Below are 17,022 nucleotides of genomic sequence, written 5' to 3' on the forward strand. Positions count from 1 at the left end.
CTATTAAGTTTTTTCCGCTTGGTAACTGTTTGCAGGATACTATTGTTATTAGAATTTTTTTGAAATGTTTACAAAACAGCCAACAAAAACGGACACTCTAAAGAACAATCGTAGGCCCGGAGTTAAAACGGGGTTGCGAACATTTTTTGCACTATGTGCGCAAAAATGTGCAAAATAATGTGCGCAATTGTTAAAAGCATTTTAAAATGTGCCCACATTCTGAAAAAAAGTGCGCACATTCTAAAAAATAGTACGCACATTTTTGAAGATATTGTAACTTGTGCGCACATTGTGCAAAACAACGCCACGTACCCTGTTGCCTGAGTTTTACCAAATATACTTAAAGGTCAGGGTAAAAACCGAATGTCTCCCTGTAGGATACGCATTCCCTAAAAAAAGTAGGCCTACAACTAAAATTAAGCATTTTCTGCTAACCTACTTTATTCCGTCTAATGATTGCTTTGGATATTCGGTCAAAAAATAATTTATCAAAATTATGCAAAGACGTTCGAAATAGTCCATGCATTTTTTTATTAGGCGTTGATAGCGAATCTTCTAAAACTTAGAAGATATTGAATATGATTCTGTAAGTATAAATGATGTATTATAATAGTTCATTTGTGTTATAGATATAGGTCTCTAATAAAACCTTGTTTAATTGTTAGTAAAAAGGCCACGCATCTAGATTAGTGAGGTCGTGTATATTAATCTTGAAGACTTTAAGCCAGCAACATATAGTCTAATTGTAGAGCGATTTAAGGCCCAACATTTTACGCTGGGTGTAAACTATTCCTTAATTTGTTACATCAAAATGACACATGCGTGTTCACATAAAAATTGCACATTCCTGGAGATGTATTATCGAAATCAGTTCGCCTAATCGAGATTGTATTGCAATTAAGGCCAGCTTTACCGTAGGCACCCGGTATATTCGTATAAGGACAACGTAATCGTTGGTCAGTACTACTTCAACAGTTTGTGCATTTCATGGATTAGTTGCTTGATCCGGAATGATGTTTCCCTTAAATAGTGGTTTTCAAAATTTTCAAAACATAATCACGGCACACTTTTTTTTTTATAAAATACATACAATTATTATAAGTTTTCCCTAACTGCAGGACTTTCACCAAACTACACAGCATGCTAGTAGGTAAATACCGTGATATTAATCAGTCGCATAGTGGATAGTGTGCATTCAAGTCCGTTATTTACCCAAACGTACGTGCCAACGAGTACGGCTAATAAATAAATAATTATATTTGCCGAAAATGTAATATTTTATTTTTGGGACATATCTTGTTTATGCCGTTATTATATGGGCCAAAAATTTATTTTCGTGCAGTTATTATGTGGGCCGAAAATTTATTTTCGGGACATATCTTGTTTTTGCCGTTATTCGTTTTGGTTGCTATGGTTTGCTATTGTATGTTTCAGCCCGAAGCTTTATAGAAAAAGTATACGTCGTAGAATTTTCAAATTATTAGACATGACGTAGATGGTATGTAGGTGCGTATAAAAGGTTTATGCGTCTGTACCTCTAGGGACCTTCGATTAGAGGGCAAAAAACAATAATATGACGTTGTCGTTTTTGCTCTCTGTAGCTATCTACTCCTACTTAGCGGAAAAAACTTCAATACAGACTTCAGACCGATTGTTGTCCGGAGCTTTATAGAAAAAATATACATCGTAGAACTTTAAAATTTTCAGACATGACGTAGAATGCTATGTAGGTACGCTGTAAAGGTTTGTGAGGCTGCACCTCTAGGGGCCTTTGACTGGGGGGCAAAAAACCTGAAATATTGCGGCGTCATCGTTTAAGCTTTTTGTATAGCTATATTCTCCTATCTAGCGGTAGAAAAACTCAATACAGAACTAGAAAAGGAACACCCACATGTACAACTGTGCGTATTATTTATAACTAGGATCAGCCATTTTGCAAGTCGCACTGGCTTACAATAGTGAATCCCTATCATTCGCATGTGATAGACTTGCGTAATGGAAATACTGAATGACCTTTTCTCTAACTTTTGCCGAAGTTGTCTACGAGCGACTTTATGCATCAAATCATTGTTACGTCATTAACAGCGATCGCCTTTCAGCGAACTTTTTTTGTTGACCACGTGACCAGCGAAGTGCGACTTGAAACGCGTCCATTGTTTGTTATTGTTGACGTCACAGCGGCAGCGACGTTGTAAGAGTCACAAACAATTGGTGATCTGGACAAAAGTAAACTAGACGGGGGTGCGGTTGTTGTATATTTTGTCAGGGGGTATATTTCCAGGGCTTAGTGTTTATTTTCAATTTTTACTTTCTTTTCATTTTTTTTTTTTTTTTTTAATTTTTTTTTAATATTTTGTATTGTGTTTTTTATGTTATATATTTTGTTTTTCATTTTCCTTAACTTGTTTCTGCAAGCAAAAACAGATATGGGCCGAAAACTTCCCCACTTAACTTATGCCTTTGATGCGAAAGGGGTTCAAATATGGCGTAGAATTTGGGGAATGATCGAAACATATATTTGATAAATAGAATTTACGTAGATAATGCGTATGGTCATTTTATTACATTTTGACCAGCTTACGTGTTTGAAAAGCAAATATTATCATTCTCTTAAAGACTAAAAATGGCTTAACGCCTATGGTTTGCTATACTTTTGCAAACTTTTACTCGGTAATTTTTTACCATGGCTTGGTCCGAGCAATCGCTGTTTAAACAGGCTTTAAATCTGTAGTTTCAAACAATATGAAAAACACTATTATGTTCTCAATACGCAAACTATTAAATCGAAAGTTTTGCTAGATGTTTAGGCCTGATGTTGGTAGTATGCTGGTTGGAGCAAGATGCACGACAGGTGCTAACAGAGAGGCGTAGACTGCCTTAAGATTTCGCATTTAAACTTGCGGCGGTAAATACACCCTATTGACACTTAATTATTAGGCGAAGATTATCGCGAAGTAATTGGTCGCCCGAAAAAAAACTAACGCCGCATTGAAAGCAAGCATTATAAATGATTCGCCGATATTCTGCTTTGAACATCTCTACTCGCAATGCTTCCCTCCGTTAATTGTACGGTGGGTGAAACTTTATTCACGGCCTTACCTCTTTGTGTATTACCGCGACAATACGATGAAATACGATTTGGAGAATATTGGAAAAATCGTATTTGGAGAATATTTGCTATTTGCACCTGTATAGTATGTTACTCCAATCCAACATATCAACACACAATTTTAAGTTGTGCAGGCCTGGTGTTGATATGTTGGATTAGAGTTGCCACCAGATTTCACATTTCAATTTGCGGCGGTAAAATAAGTTGTTTCTTAACAGCATTAAGTAATTTTACTAAAGAGAAGCCTCGTTTTAAAATGCAAGTCGCACAAGCCCAGTTTAGGACGTGCCACTTCGCACAATGAAAGTCTCACGCGCGGGACAATAAAGCCCAGCAGGCGGTAAGTCGCTTCATCACTTCACAAGCTGGACAAAGCAAGCGAATATGAACGAATTCTGTATGAAAGTTTTTCTGCTGCTAGATGGCAGTCGTTAGCTACAAAGTGCTAAAACGCAATATTTCAGGTTTTTACCCCCAAGCAAAGGCCCCTGGGGGTGCAGCCTCATAAACTTTTACAAAGCACCTACATACCACTCTTCGCCATGTCTGAAAATTTGAAGGTTCTACGATGTCTACTTTTTCTATAAAGCTTCGGACAAAAATCGGTCTGAAACATACCATAGGAAACCATAGGAAACCAAAAAAGAACTAGACGGGGGTGCGGTTGTTGTATATTTTGTCAGGGGATATATTTTCAGGGCTTAGTGTTTATTTTCAATTTTTACTTTATTTTAATTTTTTTTTTTTAATTTTTTTTTTAATATTTTGTATTGTGTACTTTATATTATATATTTTGTTTTTCATTTTCCTTAACTTGTTTCTGCAAGCAAAAACAGATATGGGCCGAAAACTTCCCCACTTAAAATATGCCTTTGATGCGAAAGGGGTTCAAATATGGCGTAGAATTTCGGGAATGATCGAAACATATATTTGATAAATAGAATTTACTTAGATAATGCATATGGCTATTTTATTAAATTTTGACCAGCTTACGTGCTTGAAAATCAAATATTATCATTCTCTTAAAGACTAAAAATGGTTTAACGCCTATGGTTTGCTATACTTTTGCAAACTTTCACTAGGTAATTTTTTACCATAGCTTGGTCCGAGCAATCACTGTTAAAACAGGCTTTAAATCTGTCGTTTCAAACAATATGAAAAACACTATTGCGTGCCTAATACGCAAACTATTAAATCGAAAGTTTTGCTAGATAAGTTTAGGCCTGATGTTGGTATGCTGGTTGGAGCAAGATGCACAACAGGTGCTAACAGAGAGGCGTAGACTGCCTTAAGATTTCGCATTTAAACTTGCGGCGGTAAATACACCCTATTGACACTTAATTATTAGGCGAAGCTTATCGCGAAGTAATTGGTCGCCCCAAAAAATGCTGACGCCGCATTTAAAGCAAGCATTATAAATGTGTCGCCGATATTCTGCCTTGAACATCCCTACTCGAAATGCTTCCCTCCGTTAATTGTACGGTGGGTGAAACTTTATTCACGGCCTTACCTCTTTGTGTATTACCGCGACAATACGATGAAATACGATTTGGAGAATATTGGAAACATCGTATTTGGAGAATATTTGCTATTTGCACCTGTTCTGTATGTTACTCCAATTCAACATATCTACACACAATTATAAGTTGTGTATAATAATATAATAACTTATGGCTTTGAAGCGAAGGGGATTCAAATATGGCGTAGATTTTGGCAAATGATCGAAACATACATTTGATCAATAAAAATTTACGTAGATAATGCTTACGGCCATGTTATTACATTGTGGTCAGCTAACATGTTTAAAAAGTCAATATTTTCATTCTCTCTAAATGATTTAACGTCTATGGTTTGCTATACTTTTTCCAACTTTTACTGTGTAAACTTTTACCATGCCTTGGTCTGAGCAATCACTGTTGAAACAGAGTTTAAATCTGTAGTTTTGAGCAATATGCAAACACGTTTATGTGCCTAATAAGCCACGTTTTATATTGAAAGTTTTGCCAATTTAAATCCAATAAACGCAAGATTTATTTATTTATGACGCCATGTAATGACGTAGCTTTGTAACGTCGTCGTTAAGAATGCGTTAAACTTAAGCTTTTTGTTGTTGCGGCCCTTGTATAATTATATTTGCTTAGACCTGGTGTTGATATGTTTGAATGGTGCAACAATTACAACATGTGCTAACAGAGATGTGTACACTGCCTGTAGGATTCGCATTTAAATTTGCGGTGGTAAAATATTTTGTGTTGTAAGAGCAATAGGTTTTTTGACTTAGAGAGGCCTCTTTATGAAAGGCAAGTCGCATGTGCATAGTTTTACTAGGCAAGCCACTTCCAACACAAATGTTGCACGCGCGGGACAATAGGGCGCAGCAGGGATGCCGGCAGCCGCCTCGTCGCGACGCGAGCTGGACAAAGCAAGCGAATATGAACGAATTCTGTATGAAAGTTTTTCTGCTGCTAGATGGCTGTCGTTAGCTACAAAGTGCTAAAACGCAATATTTCAGGTTTTTACCCCCCAAGCAAAGGCCCCTGGGAGTGCAGCCTCATAAACTTTTACAAAGCACCTACATACCACTCTACGCCATGTCTGAAAATTTGAAGGTTCTATGATGTCTACTTTTTCTATTAAGCTTCGGACAAAACTCGGTCTGAAACAAACCATAGGAAACCATAGGAAACCATAGGAAACCAAAAAAGAACTAGACGGGGGTGCGGTTGTTGTATATTTTGTCAGGGGATATATTTTCAGGGCTTAGTGTTTATTTTCAATTTTTACTTTATTTTAATTTTTTTTTTTTTTAATTTTTTTTTTAATATTTTTTATTGTGTACTTTATATTATATATTTTGTTTTTCATTTTCCTTAACTTGTTTCTGCAAGCAAAAACAGATATGGGCCGAAAACTTCCCCACTTAAAATATGCCTTTGATGCGAAAGGGGTTCAAATATGGCGTAGAATTTGGGGAATGATCGAAACATATATTTGATAAATAGAATTTACTTAGATAATGCATATGGCTATTTTATTAAATTTTGACCAGCTTACGTGTTTGAAAATCAAATATTATCATTCTCTTAAAGACTAAAAATGGTTTAACGCCTATGGTTTGCTATACTTTTGCAAACTTTCACTAGGTAATTTTTTACCATAGTTTGGTCCAAGCAATCACTGTTAAAACAGGCTTTAAATCTGTCGTTTCAAACAATATGAAAAACACTATTACGTGCCTAATACGCAAACTATTAAATCGAAAGTTTTGCTAGATAAGTTTAGGCCTGATGTTGGTATGCTGGTTGGAGCAAGATGCACAACAGGTGCTAACAGAGAGGCGTAGACTGCCTTAAGATTTCGCATTTAAACTTGCGGCGGTAAATACACCCTATTGACACTTAATTATTAGGCGAAGCTTATCGCGAGGTAATTGGTCGCCCCAAAAAATGCTGACGCCGCATTTAAAGCAAGCATTATAAATGTGTCGCCGATATTCTGCCTTGAACATCCCTACTCGAAATGCTTCCCTCCGTTAATTTTACGGTGGGTGAAACTTTATTCACGGCCTTACCTCTTTGTGTATTACCGCGACAATACGATGAAATACGATTTGGAGAATATTGGAAACATCGTATTTGGAGAATATTTGCTATTTGCACCTGTTCTGTATGTTACTCCAATTCAACATATCTACACACAATTATAAGTTGTGTATAATAATATAATAACTTATGGCTTTGAAGCGAAGGGGGTTCAAATATGGCGTAGATTTTGGCAAATGATCGAAACATACATTTGATCAATAAAAATTTACGTAGATATTGCTTACGGCCATGTTATTACATTGTGGTCAGCTAGCATGTTTAAAAAGTCAATATTTTCATTCTCTCTAAATGATTTAACGTCTATGGTTTGCTATACTTTTTCCAACTTTTACTGTGTAAATTTTTACCATGCCTTGGTCTGAGCAATCACTGTTGAAACAGAGTTTAAATCTGTAGTTTTTAGCAATATGCAAACACGTTTATGTGCCTAATAAGCCACGTTTTATATTGAAAGTTTTGCCAATTTAAATCCAATAAACGCAAGATTTATTTATTTATGACGCCATGTTATGACGTAGCTTTGTAACGTCGTCGTTAAGAATGCGTTAAACTTAAGCTTTTTGTTGTTGCGGCCCTTGTATAATTATATTTGCTTAGACCTGGTGTTGATATGTTTGAATGGTGCAACAATTACAACATGTGCTAACAGAGATGTGTACACTGCCTGTAGGATTCGCATTTAAATTTGCGGTGGTAAAATATTTTGTGTTGTAAGAGCAATAGGTTTTTTTACTTAGAGAGGCCTCTTTATGAAAGGCAAGTCGCATGTGCATAGTTTTACTAGGCAAGCCACTTCCAACACAAATGTTGCACGCGCGGGACAATAGGGCGCAGCAGGGATGCCAGCAGCCGCCTCGTCGCGACGCGAGCTGGACAAAGCAAGCGAATATGAACGAATTCTGTATGAAAGTTTTTCTGCTGCTAGATGGCTGTCGTTAGCTACAAAGTGCTAAAACGCAATATTTCAGGTTTTTACCCCCCAAGCAAAGGCCCCTGGGAGTGCAGCCTCATAAACTTTTACAAAGCACCTACATACCACTCTACGCCATGTCTGACAATTTGAAGGTTCTACGATGTCTACTTTTTCTATAAAGCTTCGGACAAAAGTCGGTCTGAAACAAACCATAGGAAACCATAGGAAACCATAGGAAACCATAGGAAACCATAGGAAACCATAGGAAACCAAAAAAGAATAACGGCAAAAACAAGATATGTCCCGAAAATAAATTTTCGGCCCATATAATAACGGCAAAAACAAGATATGTCCCGAAAATAAATTTTCGGCCCATATAACTAGACAGGGTGTGCGGTTTTTGTATATTTTTCCAGGGGGTATAGCGCGGTTCTACTATATTATATCAGGGGGTATGGTGCGGTTCTACTATATTATACCAGGGGGGTACAGCACAGTTCTACTATACTTTACCAGGGTGTCATTCCTTAGTTATTCTATATTCTTTCAACGGGTCTTATTTGTCAGTGTCCATATACTCCCAATGTTGTGCTTCCAGTTTCGGTGCTTTAGCAGGCAAAAGCGGATGTGCGTGGTATAGAAGTTGCGTGGTATAGGTTGGACATGGTGCACTTTTACAAGAATGATTGTCAGTGGTCTTAATATAAATTTGGCTGCGAAGCAAACCTATAACTTGTCTTTATAATTAAAAAATATTTGACAATTTTTTCTTGCACCCCTGTACGCCTCTCATTGGGGACAAAAGTCAATAGTGTGACGTAATCGATTTAGTTCTTTACAGCTATATACTCTAACCTAGCGGCAGAAAACCTTTAATGCTGAATTTGTTCATATCGCTTGCTTTATTCTGGCCGCGAAGCGTCTGGCTGCCTACTGTGCTTTTTTTGTCCAGCGCGTGCAACATTCATTGTGCGAAGTGGCTTGTCTCAGGGAAACTAAGCGCGTGCGACTTGCCTTTTAGAAAGAGGCTTCTCTTAGTAAATTAACTTATTGCTTTTACAAAACAACATATTTTACCGCCGCAGATTGAAATGAAAAATTGTGGAGGCAGTGTACACCACTCTGTTTCCAGTTTTTATTCTATGAATGAAATCACTTTAATTTCTATATTTTTGTTTAGTTGTTTCCCCCCATAGGTTAATTATTTTAAATTGAAGTTCAAAATTGGCCTGAGGAACAATCTATAATTTGTCTTTATAATTGAAAACTATTTAACAATGTTTTCTTTAGTTTTTTAGACACCTCTAAACACAAAAACGGCCGAATTTTAATTTTACCCCCCTAAATTACTCCCCTTTTTTTCAAGAGGTAAAATGTTTATTTTAACATCAGCTTTAAATGGTTCTCTAACATTGGTGAAATTTTCAGATGTTTATGTCATTTCCTTCTAGTGTAAATATATCATTAAAATTTCCTAAAGTGTTGTGCATTTTGACCCCCCGGATGAAAAGTTCAGGGGTAAGGTTTAAAATTTTGTTACTTAGCATTGTATATGTCATGTAACCATCATCCATAAATATATCAGATTTTTTTTACATTTTTTTATCTCTGAAAAGTGCTTAAAACCAAAATTAACAAAAAATGACAGTTTTGCCCCCCTAAAAACCACCCCTTAGAACCTAGGCAATTTTTTTTTATATTAGAAACAACTTTGTGAGGGTATTTAACAGTTGTGAAAATTTCATGTTCCAACTATGTTTTTTTCCTTGTCAAAAGTGAGCCATAAAAAATTGACTGAAAAAAAAAAAAAATAAATAAATAAAATAAAATAATTCGGACAAAAAAAAAAAAAAAAAAAAAAAAAAAAAAATTTTTTTTTTTCGGGCCACATAATAACGGCAAAAACAAGATATGTCCCGAAAATAAATTTTCGGCCCATATAATAACGGCAAAAACAAGATATGTCCCGAAAATAAATTTTCGGCCCATATAACTAGACGGGGGTGCGGTTGTTATATATTTTGTCAGGGGGTATTTTTTCAGGGCTTAGTGTTTATTTTTATTTTGTTTTAATTTTTTTTTAAATTGATTTTATTTATTTATTTTTTTTTCAATTTTTTTTTTCATATTCATTTTTTAATTTTAATTTTTTTTTTTTTATTTTATACTTTTTTTTTTTAATATTTTGTATTTTGTATTGTGTATTTTATATTATATATTTCATATTTTGTTTTTCATTTTCCTTAACTTGTTTCTGCAAGCAAAAACAGATATGGGCCGAAAACTTCCCCACTTTGATGCGAAAGGGGTTCAAATATGGCGTAGTATTTGGGGAATAATCGAAACATATATTTGATAAATAGAATTTACGTAGATAATGTGTATGGCCATTTTATTACATTTTGGCCAGCTTACGTGTTTGAAAAGCAAATATTATTATTCTCCTAAAGACTTAAAATGGTTCAACGCCTATGGTTTGCAATACTTTTGCAAACTTTTACTCCGTAAATTTTACCATGGCTTGGTCCGAGCAATCACTGTTAAAACAGACTTTAAATCTGTAGTTTCAAACAGAAACACACTATTATGTGCCTAATACGCAAACTATTAAATCGAAAGGTTTGCTAGTTGTTTAGGCCTGATATTGGTATGTTGGTTGGAGCAACATGCACAACAGGTGCTAACAGAGAGGCGTACACTGCCTTAAGATTTCGCATTTAAACTTGCGGAGGTAAATACACCCTATTGACACTTCATTATTAGGCGAAGCTTATCGCTAAGTAATTGGTCGCCCCAACAAATGCCGACGCCGCATTTAAAGCAAGCATTATAAATGTGTCGCCGATATTCTGCCTTGAACATCCCTACTCGAAATGCTTCTCTGCGTTAATTGTACGGTGGGTGAAACTTTATTCACGGCCTTACCTCATTTTGTTTTACCGCGACAATACGATGAAATACGATTTGAAGAATATTGAAAAAATCGTATTTGGAGAATATTTGCTATTTGCACCTGTATAGTATGTTACTCCAATCCAGCATATCAACACACAATTTTAAATTGTGTAGGCCTGGTGTTGATATGTTGGATTGGAGTTGCCACCAGATTTCGCATTTAAATTTGCGGCGGGAAAATAAGTTGTTTCTTAAGAGCATTAAGTAATTTTACTAAAGAGAAGCCTCTTTTTAAAATGCAAGTCGCACGAGCCCAGTTTTGGACGTGCCAAGTAGCACAATGAAAGTCTCACGCGCGGGACAATAAAGCGCAGCAGGCGGTGAGTCGCTTCGTCACTTCACAAGCTGGACAAAGCAAGCGAATATGAACGAATTTTGTATGAAAGTTTTTCTGCTGCTAGATGGCAGTCGTTAGCTACAAAGTGCTAAAACGCAATATTTCAGGTTTTTGCCCCCCAAGCAAAGGCCCCTGGGGGTGCAGCCTCATAAACTTTTACAAAGCACCTACATACCACTCTACGCCATGTCTGAAAATTTGAAGGTTCTACGATGTCTACTTTTTCTATAAAGCTTCGGACAAAAATCGGTCTGAAACATGCCATAGGAAACCATAGGAAACCAAAAAAGAACTAGACGGGGGTGCGGTTGTTGTATATTTTGTCAGGGGGTATATTTTCAATGTTTAGTGTTATTTTTTTTTAATTTTAAATTTAAATTTTTTTCTATTTTTACTTTTTAATATTTTAAATTGACTTAATTTTTTATTTTTTTTTATATATATATTTTTTTTAATATTTTATATTGTGTATTTTATATTATATATTTTATAGTTTGTTTTTTTATTTTCCTTAATTTGTTTCTGCAAGCAAAAACAGATATGGGCCGAAAATTTCCCCACTTAACTTATGTGCCTTTGATGCGAAAGGGGTTCAAATATGACGTAGATTTTGGGAATGATCGAAACATATATTTGATAAATAGAATTTACGTAGATAATGCGTATAGCCATTTCATTACATTTTGACTAGTTTACGTGTATAAAACAGGCTTTAAATCTGTAGATTCAAACAATATGAAAAACTATATTATGTGCCTAATACGCAAACTATCAAATCAAAAGTTTTTGCAACATGCACAACAGGTGCTAAAATAGAGGCGTACACTGCCTCCAAGATTTCGCATTTAAATTTGCGGCGGTAAATACGCCCTATGGACATTTGATTATTAGGCGAAGCTTATCGCGAATAGTTGGGCTCCCGAAAAAACGCTGACGCCGCATTTAAAGCAAGCATTATAAATGAGTCGCCGATGTTCTGCTTTGAACATCCCTACTCGCAATGCTTCCCTGCTTTTATTGTACGGTGGGTGAAAGTATATTCACGGCCTTACCTCCTTGTGTATTACGACAACAATACGATGAAATACGATTTGGAGAAAATATTTGAAAAAATCGTATTTGGAAAATATTTGCTATTTGCACCTGTTTCGTATGTTACTCCAATTCAACATATCAACACACAATTTTAAGTTGTGTAGGCCTGGTGTTGATATGTTGGATTAGAGTTGCCACCAGATTTCGCATTTAAATTTGCGGCGGTAAGATAAGTTGTTTCTTAAGACCATTAAGTAATTTTACTAAAGAGAAGCCTCTTTTTAAAATGCAAGTCGCACGAGCCCAGTTTTGGACCTGCCACTTCGCACAATGAAAGTCTCACGCGCGGGACAATAAAGCGCAGCAGGCGGTGAGTCGCTTCGTCACTTCACAAGCTGGACAAAGCAAGCGAATATGAACGAATTCTGTATGAAAGTTTTTTTGCTGCTAGATGGCAGTCGTTAGCTACAAAGAGCTAAAACGCAATATTTCAGGTTTTTGCCCCCCAAGCAAAGGCCCCTGGGGGTGCAGCCTCATAAACTTATACAAAGCACCTACATACCACTCTACGCCATGTCTAAAAATTTGAAGGTTCTACGATGTATGCTTTTTCTATAAAGCTTCGGACAAAAATCGGTCTGAAACATACCATAGGAAACCAAAAAAGACTAGACGGGGGTGCGGTTGTTGTATATTTTGTCAGGGGATATATTTTCAGGGCTTAGTGTTTATTTTCAATTTTTACTTAATTTTATTTTTTTTATTTTTATTTTTTATTTTTGTAATATTTTGTATTGTGTACTTTATATTATATATTTTGTTTTTTATTTTCCTTAACTTGTTTCTGCAAGCAAAAACAGATATGGGCCGAAAACTTCCCCACTTAAAATATGCCTTTGATGCGAAAGGGGTTCAAATATGGCGTAGAATTTGGGGAATGATCGAAACATATATATTTGATAAATAGAATTTACGTAGATAATGCGTATGGTCATTTTATTAAATTTTGACCAGCTTATGTGTTTGAAAAGCAAATATTATTATTCTCTCAAAGACTAAAAATGGTTTAACGCCTATGGTTTGCTATACTTTTGCAAACTTTTACTCGGTAATTTTTTACCATGGCTTGGGTCGAGCAATCACTGTTAAAACAGGCTTTAAATCTGTAGTTTTAAACAATATGAAAAACACTGTTATGTTCTCAATACGCAATGTATTAAATCGAAAGTTTTGCTAGATGTTTAGGCCTGATGTTGGTAGTATGCTGGTTGGAGCAAGATGCACGACAGGTGCTAACAGAGAGGCGTAGACTGCCTTAAGATTTCGTATTTAAACTTGCGGCGGTAAATACACCCTATTGACACTTAATTATTAGGCGAAGATTATCGCGAAGTAATTGGTCGCCCGAAAAAAAACTAACGCCGCATTGAAAGCAAGCATTATAAATGAGTCGCCGATATTCTGCTTTGAACATCTCTACTCACAATGCTTCCCTCCGTTAATTGTACGGTGGGTGAAACTTTATTCACGGCCTTACCTCTTTGTGTATTACCGCGACAATACGATAAAATACGATTTGGAGAATATTGGAAAAATCGTATTTGGAGAATATTTGCTATTTGCACCTGTATAGTATGTTACTCCAATCCAACATATCAACACACAATTTTAAGTTGTGTAGGCCTGGTGTTGATATGGTGGATTAGAGTTGCCACCAGATTTCGCATTTAAATTTGCGGCGGTAAAATAAGTTGTTTCTTAACAGCATTAAGTAATTTTACTAAAGAGAAGCCTCGTTTTCAAATGCAAGTCTCAAGAGCCCAGTTTAGGATGTGCCACTTCGCACAATGAAAGTCTCACGCGCGGGACAATAAAGCGCAGCAGGCGGTGAGTCGCTTCGTCACTTCACAAGCTGGACAAAGCAAGCGAATATGAACGAATTCTGTATGAAAGTTTTTTTGCTGCTAGATGGCAGTCGTTAGCTACAAAGTGCTAAAACGCAATATTTCAGGTTTTTACCCCCCAAGCAAAGGCCCCTGGGGGTGCAGCCTCATAAACTTTTACAAAGCACCTACATACCACTCTACGCCATGTCTGAAAATTTGAAGGTTCTACGATGTCTGCTTTTTCGATAAAGCTTAGGACAAAAATCGGTCTGAAACATACCATAGGAAACCATAGGAAACCAAAAAAGAACTAGACGGGGGTGCGGTTGTTGTTTATTTTGTCAGGGGGTATACTTTTAAGGTTTAGTGTTATTTTTTTTATATATTTTTTTTTTTTTTCAATTTTCATTTTTTAATATTTTTAGTTGACTTAAATATTTATTTTTATTTTTCAATGTTTTTATTTTTTAACATTTTTATTTTTATTTTTTTTTGATTTAATTTTTTTTTTTTTTTTCGTTTTTTTTTTTATTTTTTTTCTTTGATACTTTTTTTTTCAATATTTTGTATTGTGTATTTTATATTATATATTTTGTTTTTCATTTTCCTTAACTTGTTTCTGCAAGCAAAAACAGATATGGGCCGAAAAATTCCCCAGCACTTAACTTATGCCTTTGATGCGAAAGGGGTTCAAATATGGCGTACATTTTGGCAAATGATCGAAACATATATTTGATAAATAGAATTTACGTAGATAATGTGTATGGCCATTTTATTACATTTTGGCCAGCTTACGTGTTTGAAAAGCAAATATTATCATTCTTCTAAAGACTTAAAATGGTTTAACGCCTATGGTTTGCTATACTTTTGCAAACTTTTACTCCGTAAATTTTTACCATGGCTTGGTCCGAGCAATCGCTGTTAAAACAAGCTTTAAATCTGTAGTTTCAAACAATATGAAAAACACTATTATGTTCTCAATACGCAAACTATTAAATCGAAAGTTTTGCTAGATGTTTGGGCCTGATGTTGGTATGCTGGTTGGAGCAAGATGAACAACAGGTGCTAACAGAGAGGGTAGACTGCCTTGAGATTTCGCATTTAAACTTGCGGCGGTAAATACACCCTATTGACACTTAATTATTAGGCGAAGCTTATCGCGAAGTAATTGGTCGCCCGAAAAAAAAACTAACGCCGCATTGAAAGCAAGCATTATAAATGAGTCGCCGATATTCTGCTTTGAACATCTCTAATCGCAATGCTTCCCTCCGTTAATTGTACGGTGGGTGAAACTTTATTCACGGCCTTACCTCTTTGTGTATTACCGCGACAATACGATGAAATACGATTTGGAGAATATTGGAAAAATCGTATTTGGAGAATATTTGCTATTTGCACCTGTATAGTATGTTACTCCAATCCAACATGTCAACACACAATTTTAAGTTGTGTAGGCCTGGTGTTGATATGTTGGATTAGAGTTGCCACCAGATTTCGCATTTAAATTTGCGGCGGTAAAAAAAATAAAGAGTAATTTTACTAAAGAGAAGCCTCGTTTTAAAATGCAAGTCGCACGAACCCAGTTTAGGACGTGCCACTTCACACAATGAAAGTCTCACGCGCGGGACATTAAAGCGCAGCAGGCGGTGAGTCGCTTCGTCACTTCACAAGCTGGACAAAGCAAGCGAATATGAACGAATTCTGTATGAAAGTTTTTCTGCTGCTAGATGGCTGTCGTTAGCTACAAAGTGCTAAAACGCAATATTTCAGGTTTTTACCCCCCAAGCAAAGGCCCCTGGGGGTGCAGCCTCATAAACTTTTACAAAGCACCTACATACCACTCTACGCCATGTCTGATAATTTGAAGGTTCTACGATGTCTACGTTTTCTATAAAGCTTCGGACAAAAATCGGTCTGAAACATACCATAGGAAACCATAGGAAACCATAGGAAACCATAGGAAACCATAGGAAACCATAGGAAACCATAGGAAACCATAGGAAACCATAGGAAACCATAGGAAACCATAGGAAACCATAGGAAACCATAGGAAACCATAGGAAACCAAAAAAGAATAACGGCAAAAACAAGATATGTCCCGAAAATAAATTTTCGGCCCATATAATAACGGCAAAAACAAGATATGTCCCGAAAATAAATTTTCGGCCCATATAAATAGCGGCGAAAACAAGATATGTCCCGAAAATAAATTTTCGGCCCATATAATAACGGCAAAAACAAGATATGTCCCGAAAATAAATTTTCGGTCCATATAATTCGTTCGTATCGCTTGCTATATTCAGCTCGCGAAGCGACAAAGTGGCTGATTGCATCCTGCTGCGCTTCATTGTCCCGCGCGTGCAACGTTCATTGTGCGAAGTGACTGCGTTAGTAAAACTGGGCGTGTGCGATTTGCCTTTGAAAAAGGGGCTTCTCTTAGTAAAATAACTTACTACTCTTAATGCCAAACAACATGTTTTACTGCTGCAAATTTAAATGCAAAATCTGGTGGCAGTGTACACCTCTCTGTTTCACCTGTTGTGCATGTTACTCTAATCAAGCATATCAACACAAGGCCTTAACAAATTAAAATTGAACAAGGGCAGCAAGCATAATGGCAAAGTTGAATGCATTTTTAGCGAAGACGTTACAAGCTACGTCATAATATATGGCGTCATACAAAAATAAATCTTTAGAACACTGTGTTTATTTGGTTTAAATCGTCAAAAAATTTTTTTTAAAAGGAGGGCGTATTTAGCAAATAAAAGAGTTTTTTATATAGCTCGAACAACAGATTTAAATGTTTAAACAGTGATTGCTCGGACCAAACCAAAAGTTTGCAAAAGTATAGCAAACTATAGGCTTTAAACCATTTAAAGAGATTGATTATATTTTCTTTTTAAACATGTTGGCTGGCCATAATTTAAAACATGACTGTAAGCATTATCTACATAAATTCTATTTATTAAATATATCTTTCGCTCATTTCCCAAATACCTCGCCGTATTTGAACACGTTTCGCATGTAAGCCGTAAGTTAAGTGGGAAAATTTTCGGCCCATAAAGTTAAGGAAACTATAGAACATGCAACGAATATATTAAATCACGAACCAAAGTGAAATGAATAATATTTCAAAGTAACCCTGGTAAGTATCGATAACGGCCCACGAACACAAAATAAAA

Source organism: Ascidiella aspersa, chromosome 4 (genome assembly GCF_963924565.1).
Source record: "Ascidiella aspersa chromosome 4, kaAscAspe10.2, whole genome shotgun sequence".
Taxonomy (NCBI): domain Eukaryota; kingdom Metazoa; phylum Chordata; class Ascidiacea; order Phlebobranchia; family Ascidiidae; genus Ascidiella; species Ascidiella aspersa.